General features: G+C 39.5%; 1 pseudogene; it reads left to right on the top strand.

Moving 5' to 3' along the window:
* Nucleotides 1–3,739: 3,739 nt before the first annotated feature.
* Nucleotides 3,740–9,719, top strand: LOC146672436 (histone H1.5 pseudogene; annotated as a pseudogene).
* Nucleotides 9,720–10,337: the final 618 nt, after the last annotated feature.

The following is a 10,337-nucleotide window of genomic DNA, read 5'->3' on the forward strand; positions in this document are numbered from 1 at the left end:
GCTGAATTCAATCGACTTTTTAAGGAGTGTAATTATATGCTGAAATGCTCACCAAAGCTGAGGGGAAGTGAAGGTCCTTGCAATATAGGTGAAACTGACCCCCAGATCAGCCTGATAACATACAAACTGCTGTTTGCATTTTTATTTCTCCTTATAGTTGGACCTAGTATATACAAACTACAAATCACCTTTGAACAGAAAGTGTTCTCAGTTGAATTCCTGCACAGAGGATGTAACACCCATGATAAGCGTGAGGTGTGTGTCCTTGTCACGAATCAGCCATCCTCAGCTTCCAGGTTAGGAAAAGTGGAAGCATTAGATATTCAAGTACATCTCTCCACAGCTGCTGATGTAATCTACAAAAAACAAAGTTTGTTAAAAACACTTGCAGGTAAATCACCACTGATTTATCAGTGACATCTAATTTCAACAATATCCTGTACAAAATGGAACTATATATGTCAGATGTGGTGTGATGCCCATGGGGTTTTTAACAGGAACCTACAAACCTTTAGAGTACTCATGCTACTTTACCAAACTTTTGATGGCTCAGTGTGCACTTCCTGCTTTAAATACAGTTACTTTTAAGATTCAGGAATCTAAGTGATAAGAGGCCAAAAATGTTTGCTTATGAAACTAAATCAGTGTCACTGCCCTCTGCTAAGACTGGAGATAACACAAAGAATGAGAGAACTGACAGCTGTTATTTTAATCAGCCTGTCCCAGTTCTTTTAACTCTAAGTATCACAACATCAAAGCATGTCAGCATTTTAATCATGATTTTAAGGCTGCAGGTTGCAGCCATTGTGTGAAAGTAACGGGGTTCTAATTAAGACTTGTTATTGTCACTGATTTCTGTAACTGATCTGATTCCGATACACAAGGGACCAATTCAATTTGATCCCCGATTCGATTTAATTTTGACTCAGACAGTCAGAAATATTAAAATTCTGGTCATTTATTAGTACATACTATATTTTTTTATATCCATCTAATTTCATATTTTTTATATCTATCAGAGGTGTACGCATCAGAGCAGATGCCTTTGTGTCAAGTAACTGAGGATAAAACCGCAAAACATGAAGGAGATTTTCCTGGCCTGACTTTAGCAGATAACCATAAAAAGATAGAACGAAAACTAAAAACCATGAATCAACACATGAACATTACCTGATACTGCAGAAGTGAAGCACATAAATGTTATAGCGGTTTGATTAGAGACACAGCTAAGAGTTTTGCAATCTTTTCTGTTTACCTGCTCTTTAATCCTGTTGGCGTTTTAGCTGTTTGGCGGTTGTTGAAATAGTTTCAGCTTTAACCTAAGACTCTGGTGTTTCTGGCAAAATACATTTATATTTAAAAGTCAATTCAGAATTTAATCAATCGATATCACTATATTCAAACTAAAATCGATTTGAATAGGGGAAATCAGTTTTTTAAACCCAGCTCTAGTTCTAATACTACTTCTTCTTTCTTACAGTTGTATTGGCGGTTGGCAAACAATTGAAAGGTGCATTACCGCCACCAACTGGTATGGAGTATGGTCTGGAACGACGCTCAAAAAAAAAAAATAGTTATAATATTCTGAGCTGCTTCAAACTTTATTAGCTTACTAAAAACAGTAAAAAGCTTGTACTGCTGGGGCGTAATACATTCATAAGCTCATTAGGTCAGATTTCTCCCAGCTGTGTTTCCCTCCTGTCTCCCATTCCATGATTACTCTCACATGTATTTAAGCCCTGTGTTTTCTTTGCTCTGTGTCGTGTCGTACCCTCATATTACACTGTGTGTTTTGTTCCTAGTTTAGTTTTCTCTTTGATTGTGTCAGCAATACAGGTGAGATTTTTGAGTTTACGTTTTGTATCCTGGAGTTTACATTTGGGTCCTCCTCTACTGTCCACACACAGCATTCATCCGTGACAGCAATTTTAAAAATAGATAGCAAATCAAACAGTTAATCCCAAAGCTAATCTGTGAGCTAACAGGAGGGGAAATGGATTTGAAATGAGTGGAATCAGCATTCTAAATGTCAGAAATAAATCTTAGATTTTTCTATTGATTTCTTTCTCTTTTTTAAATTGTGTTTTAAAAACAATTTTGAAAATTAGTTTTTTTTTTTAAATTTAGAATTCAAAAATAGTTTTTGAAATGAGGTTTTATTGAAAGTTTAATTCTTCTTTTCTGAAACTCATGAATATTGATTTTAAAAATGTGCTTTTATTTAAAATTAAATCCTTAAATAATAAATGATATACATCTAGGATCCCATCTCATTTGACCTGACTTACATCCCTGCACCCCACTGACTATCCCTCTTTTGTCCTGTCTGTTTCAACTTGTCTTGTGTGTCATGTCCTGTATGGGTTTTGCCCTGTTAAAAATAAATTTAAAAAAAGAAGTCAGATAATACAAACAAACTGGTTAAACTCCAGTAATACTGTATTAGAGACTTAAAAACTTGGAAGTCCTCTAATTTTCTTCTTTGAAATTCAGATAAATTGAGTAAATTCTTGTACTTGTCTCTGCAAATATAATAAATGTGGTATCCAACCTGGCTCCAGTAACACTGAGGATTCTTGGCCTCATTCTTGACCAGGTAATTGTTTCTAATCTTAGTACTGCTGGTATATATACTGCATGACTGTACTGTCAGTCACAGGAAAACATACAAGATACAGTGCTCTAAGCTCTCCTACTCACAGTGACATTATAAAAATCAGATATCACTTGACCTGTCTGAACTGCCTGTCTCCATGGTGATGACCCCACCTACTGAGATTTGATGTAAAGACTGCTGATTTTACAACAAGGTATAATACTGTATTGAACCAATCAGACAGGAAATGTCTATTTTAGCATTTAATGTGCCTCAACTTTGCTGATGAGGTGATTTAATACCTTTTTAATTAATGTATCAAATTAAATAACTAATCTGTCTTTATTTCTTTATACATTATATTTGCAAGATGTTTCACTGGTGGATTTTAATTGCTAATCCAGTAAATTAACAATTAAACTCATCCTGTTTAGATGAGTGACTGATTGTTTCAGCTGTGCTGGTGTCTGATACTCTGAGAGTAAAGAAAAATATAAAAACCACATGACAGTTTATATGAAGTCAGTAAGTACAAACAGATTCCCTGTTTTATGATAAGGTTAATACATTTTGTCTATGAAGGTTCTCAGTTAATACATTTTATTTGAAAAGATAAACTGCATTTCTTACTGAAGCTCATCAGATAAAGACTTTACAAAGCACTTGTTAAAGGCAAAAGATTAAATTTCACAACCACAACCATATACATCATTTCCCTCGTTTATGGACAATAGCGCTTGGACATCATGGACACTCAGATAAAACTCATGGACATTTCCTCTTCGGTGTGGACCAGTGTTTTTGATATTGTGGTGTGTGATTTATGGGATGTTTTATTATTTGATTGAACCACTGCAGCAGGAGTGATTGTTTAAGAGAGGGAAGAGAGGTGTGTGACGGAAGTGATGGACAAAGTAAGCGACTCATGTTGTAACTAACGTCAGAGATTTTGGCAGAAAATTAAAGCGAATGGTAGCTCAGAATTGAACAAATTTCTTTAAGCTTCAGTTTTACCAAATACACTTATCAATTGTCTTATAACTAACAACATTTGTGTAAATCATCTCCAACACCCTGGAGAACAACGGGGAGAGTTTAGAGGATCTCCAAGATTACACCGATCAGTGCTTCCAGGATCTCGTAATGAAGAAGGCCCAGTGTGCATCTTCCCCGGCCAAATCTGAGACGCTGTCGTCGAAAAGATGTCGCCCGGCAGATTCCCCCAGCACAACATCACCAGCCGGCAAAGATAGCGAGCAATTAAGAGGACAACCAAAGCTGTACAAAACACCCACAAACTTATCTCACTACAACGTAGCACTGAAAATATGACTCACAGCTCGAGCTCGACACAGCTGCTGTAACATAAGACTGACATCCAGCTAACCACAGCTAAAAAGATATTAGAGAAAACTTACAGTTTCCTCAGGTTTCACGAGTTGAGTTGTTTCACGCTGAAAAGTTGTTGTTTTGGCTCTCACTGAAGACACCGACACTGAAGACATAGCTGTTCTTTTGTGCTGGTTTTAAGCGAAACATTCTTTGTATGTGAGGAAAATGCTGTTCATCCTCTTCAGCTCTAGCGTAGACAATTGGCTCTGCCATGTTTTCATGTTTCTTCTTTTCGTGTGTCCGCTACTTTGAAACGCTTGGGCCGCTCTTCCCGCCACAGTTTCAAACTGGTCATGTGACTGCATGGCCACATCTGATTGGTAAAAAAGTTACCGGAAACTCCACTAGCGACATGTTATTTAATGTGTTAGACTAATTTTTTTTTTTTTTAAACTAACGAGTCGAATTTTGCAAATGTACACAGCAAATTCAAAAGTGTTAAATGTTTTGGTGTTAATAGTCTTCTTGCAAAAGTAGAGTTAATTTTACTCTAAGCAGAGTCACATTCTTTTAATGTAACTCTGAGGTGTAAAATGATAGTAGTTAAAATCGAGTGTTAAAAATGAGTGTTTCTATGTCAAATCTGGAGGTGTTACAATGGAAACATTAACTCTTGACCTCTTGACTCTGAACTCCTACAGGAGTTATGACACCAATAGAGTAAATTCACAGACTCCGCCCCCAGCACCGTAGGCTACAATCGAAGCTGAAGTGAAGCCGTTTCAGAACATTTCTACATATTTGAGTTGCTTGCCATGCATGGTAAGTCATTTTTTTCAAAGATTGTTTCAGTTATTATTATTAGCTTTTACTTCTGTGGCTCTTTGGAGTTGAGACAAAGCTGTGTGAAAGGCATTAGCCCTGTTGCTCGGTGATAGCATAATATTCTGTTTTAGCTAGCTGAAAGGTATTGTTTGCGGGCAAAATACCACAGCCTTGAAAAAAAGCTTGCATGTGAATTTTCAGTCAAACTTTTGGTCAAATACACCTAAAACAATGTGTAGAATATGAAACGTTGGTATAATGGTGCTACTTGAAGCCTGAAACCGATCGCCCATAAAAAAAAAAAAAACGAGCAAACAGCAGTAGCAGACGTCCTGACTGGGTTCTACGTTAGCATAGATCCCTCCAGAGTTTTGTGCACACGGTTTAGGTAAAAATTAAAAAGGTTGAGGTTTTACATTTAGTTCAGTATTACCTGTTGCCTGTGTCCTTGTCTTTTGGGAAAATACTTTACACAAGTAATGGCTCAAAGAGGATTCCTTTTTTTTTTTTTACTGTGCTCCAATTGTTTACTGGATTATTTGTGCCATTAATTAGTGTCAGCTAATTTTTATTCAATCTCCACACAGGATATGCTTGTGAAGATGGAATATGGGGGAGAGCAGAAGTGCGCTGAAGTTCCACAAAGGGATGAATGAAGGACATGCATATTGTATTGAAGAAATAAGTGATGAGAATGCTGTTATTTGCATTTACCAGCTCACCTATGTCAGACCTTTTGATAAACACAATTCTAATGAAAGTGAGAACATGTACACTGTTACATCTTTCAGAAAATGTTTTGAAATTGTGGTGCACAGTTCACAATAAATGTTTTTCAAAAACCATTGCGTCTTTTTAGTAAATGTTTATTTCCAAAAGAAATTTCTAGAAGGTCAGAACAGTAAAATTCCCGCTTTTTAGAATTAATTAGAAGATAACTCTTATGTAGTTAAACTAAAATACTCTTTGAGAGTTAATATATAAACTCTTAACACCAAGTGTTAAATTATCAACTCCAGACAGATTTGGTGTTTAACACTAAATCAGAGTTAACGTACCAACTCTCCAAAAAGAGTTAAATTAACACTCTCTGGTGTGGACCCATATAGACACTTTAATAGTGTTGAAATCAAATCCGACAGTGTTAATTTGGACATGCTGGATTTGCTGTGTAGCGGAGTAAAAGTACCGTTTCTTCTTCACAAATGTACTCAAGAAAAAGTAAAAAGTATCGTGCAAAAAAGGTACTTTAAAAGTACATTTTTTTCAAAAACATACTCAAGTAAATGTAACGGAGTAAAAGTAACTTGTTACTACCCACTTCTGGTGTGATATCAGAGCAGAATTAACACCATTAATGAAACCGTCAATGGTTTAATTGGAATCTTTCCGGGTTTTTTTTTTCTTCTAGTTTTTTTTTTCTCTTTCCCCCCCTCTTTTTTTATGCTGCTCACCCTTGTCCTTGGTTTCTTTCTTTCTTTTTTCTTTCTTTCACTGCTTCGATCACCTTCTTCCACACTCATCCACAAACAACATCCTTCATTTCAACACATACGCACAGCATGATCACGCACAGTCATGCGCTCAACGGCAGCACATTTACATCAGTCAGACAGCGCACACAGACCTACAGGATACACACGCTTAAGCCAAGCGTACCCATATTAGTAAATATGCACACACATAGTCAGACTCAGGGAGCATCTCGCCACACATTTCTTTTCTGTCCTTCTCTCTATTTACGAACAAGTGATGTATTCTCTCCACCTGTCTAAGCGACACACACAGCATACATCCCTAGTTATACACACACATCTTTGGGCGCACTAAGATTCGTTACATGTGTTAGAGTTTGTATTTTTGATTGTCATTTATGCTTAGAAATATTTAACCATAGATGCTTAGAGGTGTATAATCAATTGTGTAGTGATAAGTTGTGTGATCTTTAACAGGCTACAGAGGCTTGGTGTGTATTCCACACTAGAATGCACACCTACATCCTGGGAGCATGGGAAAGTTCGTACCTTGTTTAATTGTTTTATGATAGGATTAACGTAGTTACGTCTGTTCTAGTCTAAGTGCTTTTTGTGTATAAATGAACTGCTGGACTTCCTCACTGTATTATCTAGGATGAGGGGGGGTCTACCCTCTTCCTGACCAAGGATGTTTGCTTGTGTGCTTTTATGACCCTTTGATCAGCAGTACCACACACACACACACACACACACGCACCCACCACACACGCACACACAGGCAAGGTACTCTTTGTTTGTATGTAGACGTCATATGTTAATGAACCTATGCATATTCATGTAACCTCAATAAAAGGGCAGTGGTACGGGAGAACGGAGAGAGCAACTGGGGTTAAGCGAAGGAACGGCGCTCTGTCCGGTCTCTCCTGTGCACGAGTAACATGAAGAACTTTGCCTACTCGTGTCTTGCTTTGCAGTGTAATTATATTGTCTTAACGTTCCAGCGAATAGGTTCAAGCTACAAACCTATCATTAATTGGTCCTTCGATGCCGGAGCCCTGGAATCGCATTCACCGAGGGGAGGAGGGACACGCTGAAAGACTGACGTCAGCCAGGAAGTTCCTGTGGATTCGCTGTCTGTCTTTTCTCCTCGATGAATGGCGATCGGCGGGATTCGAGGCTGATATTACACGCTAAGCAACGCCAAGTAAGTTTAAAGAGGCCGACTCTATAACCGTGTCGTTGTGCAGTCTCCGCCATTTTGTGAGGCGTTGAGAAGTTCGCTGCTTTGTGGAGTGATAACTGGGTTAGTGTCCCGAAAAAGAGGTTTTGGTTAAATCGCTCAAGGTCCCAAGCGTCCGGTGAGTGTCCGGTTTTGAAATCGCCCTGGGTGTGTGTCCCGAGCGTCCCTTCATTGGGTTTTGTCGCGCGACTGGGTGAGCGTCCCACAACTGGGTCAGGGTCCCGAGCGGTCCGGTGTGAGTCCGGAGTAGGCCTATTTTGTGTTGTTGTCATTGTCGTCGTCGTCATTGTTGTTGTTGTGTGTGAGTGTGTGCGGAGCAGAACACGTGGTCTGTGACACCGACTGTTGTTGTTATCATGGTTTCCTAAGCAACCGGGGGTGTGTGGAGAAGGGCCAGCCCACATCAGCAGCACTTGAGATGTGCTCTGGTGGATGGCTTTCCCCCCACCCCTTGCTGACACAAAATGTTAACTCTTTAGCTTGCCCTGATCAACAACAGCCTGTGTGCCAGACCACAGACGTAATTGAGGTGGATAGTGTTAAAAGTAACCTACATTAAGCTTGTGGTTGCTCAAATTCAGTACAATGACATGTGAGGTGAAGTGATATAGGTAAATATTTAAACTAATGAAGTGCATAGAGGCACTTGACCTGTGTGAAAGACTGTCGTCTTATTATGAGCCATTGATGAGATATACAGCACACCTGTGAAAACAACTACTATGCTGAACCCTGTATGAAACATCTAAAAGTATGTGATGGAGAAGCTGTGTTGAATATGAAAGTGTAAAACTTTGCCGCTGTGGGCAGAGCATGCGTTGCAGTTTTTTTCTGAGCTGATGAGCAGGCTACACATTATCAGATCGAGAGCTGTCTGAGGACTACTCAAAGAGAGGGAAACAGAGCTAGGATAACTGTGATAACTGGAGTGTGCAGCGTTTCCATGAGCAGTTTTCCTGCATCTTGACTCGTGTGTGTGTGTGTGTGTAGCATCAGCATCATGTTTTTGTTTATTTGTTTTGTTGGATTGAAAATAATTAAATAAATGTGTGATCATGCCTATGGATCACCATGGCACGTATCTCCAGCCATATGATTTATTTATGCAGATGACAAAGTGAGTGTGAATGTGTCTGACATCACAGTGTTTTTGTGCACTGTGCAAAAGTAATTGCCTTTGATTGTGAGTGAGAGCGGTGATTCTGCAGGTCGCCAGCTATTGTGGAAAAAAAAAAAAGAGTGAAAAAGAGACAAAAATTACATTGTAGACGAAGAAAAATAATCATAGGAAAAAGGTTTCGTGTTGATCAGCCGAAAAACAACTACAATGTCATTTTATGCTTTTGAGAAAGGATTGTTCACACAAACACACACACACACAGAGAGAGAGATGTGTGTTGATTAAGCAGTGATGATAATAATGAACATGTCTTAGTTTGTCACTTTCAGGTGAAAAGCAGACCTGAATCAATTTTCCACATGCAGCGGTCGGACGAAAAGTTATAGTTTAACAATTGGAAACGTTCAGGCCAAGTTTCTGGCTGACTTATTTACAGTGCCATGTGTTTCTCAAACTCACAAGCAAGCGCTCACTCCTCCCTGAAGACAAGGAATGCAGCTCCAAAGCAATAACATGGCAGATAAAGAGACAGCAGCAAGCAGCAGCAATGTGGACGAAAAGCACCAGAGAAGAAGAAAGCAAATACATCTTCCTATCTGATTGGATGAATTCCACGGAGGGGCGAGCAAGATGGCGGCGTGAAGAGCAGTTTTTGTTCGAGCTCTTAGCACGAGACACTTATTTGACGTCTTTCTGGCTTTTGGGACTTTTTTGGAGATCAGCGCGCTAAGCTTGCTGGATCTGAGGCCAGGCTCTGCGGCGGCAGCATGTTAAAATGTTCAGAAAAGACTGAAGAAGACGGCTTCCAAGCCGAAGAAGGTCGGCCCCAGCGTGGGCGAGTTGATCGTGAAAGCCGTGGCCGCTTCCAAGGAGCGCAGTGGCGTGTCCACAGCCGCTCTCAAGCAGGCTCTGGCTGCCGGAGACTACGATGTGGACAAGAACAAGGCCCGTGTCAAGACCGCCATCAAGAGCCTGGTGGCGAGGGGCACTCTGGTGCAGACCAAGGGCACCGGGGCCTCCGGATCCTTCAAGATGAACAAGGCTACTGAGACCAAAGCCAAGACGCCCGCCGCGGCCAAAGCCAAGAAACCGGCAGCAGCTGCTAAGAAGCTGCCTCAGCGAGAGTGGTGAGAACACAAATTTTGTTATTAAATGTGGGAAATCAAAATTTGGGTCAGCAAACATGGGAAAAGAAAACTGACTGCTTAAGTGGGAAAATTGAGAAGGAGTCTGAAACACTGCGAAAATAGAAACATATACAAAATCACACAGAACATGCATTAACCATACTAACACTCCAAACACAAGAGAGCTCATGAAGATTAGACAACATCTTAAGCGTGAGTCTGTTTATCATCTTGTCCAAGTCACCTCGTGTGATGCAAAGACCAGTGGACTCATAGCACATTAGTTAAGAAATGATCAAATAACAACAGAAGTGTGTAGGAAAAGCAGCTTTTAAGAACATGCTCTGCTGGATATGCAGCTCCACAGACATTGATTAAACCTGCCTAATAACACAAACACCCATGTAATGAAAATTAGCTTGTTATCTTTCATCAGGGTTAAAATAGTGTCAATTTAGCAGACACTTGTTATCAAATACTGAATTTATCCAATGCAAAAAATTGACTCTCTAGGTTGCAGGACAACAGTTTAACTTTTGTGGGAAAAAAAGATTCTGGTTTGACCAACCAGTGATCAGACAATAAATTTAGTGTTAAAATGGTAAATTGGGAGAAGCTTCCT

Source organism: Rhamphochromis longiceps, linkage group LG3, assembly GCF_057381845.1.
Source record: "Rhamphochromis longiceps isolate RC_006_pf linkage group LG3, R_longiceps_female_GT1.1, whole genome shotgun sequence".
In the NCBI taxonomy this organism is placed as follows: domain Eukaryota; kingdom Metazoa; phylum Chordata; class Actinopteri; order Cichliformes; family Cichlidae; genus Rhamphochromis; species Rhamphochromis longiceps.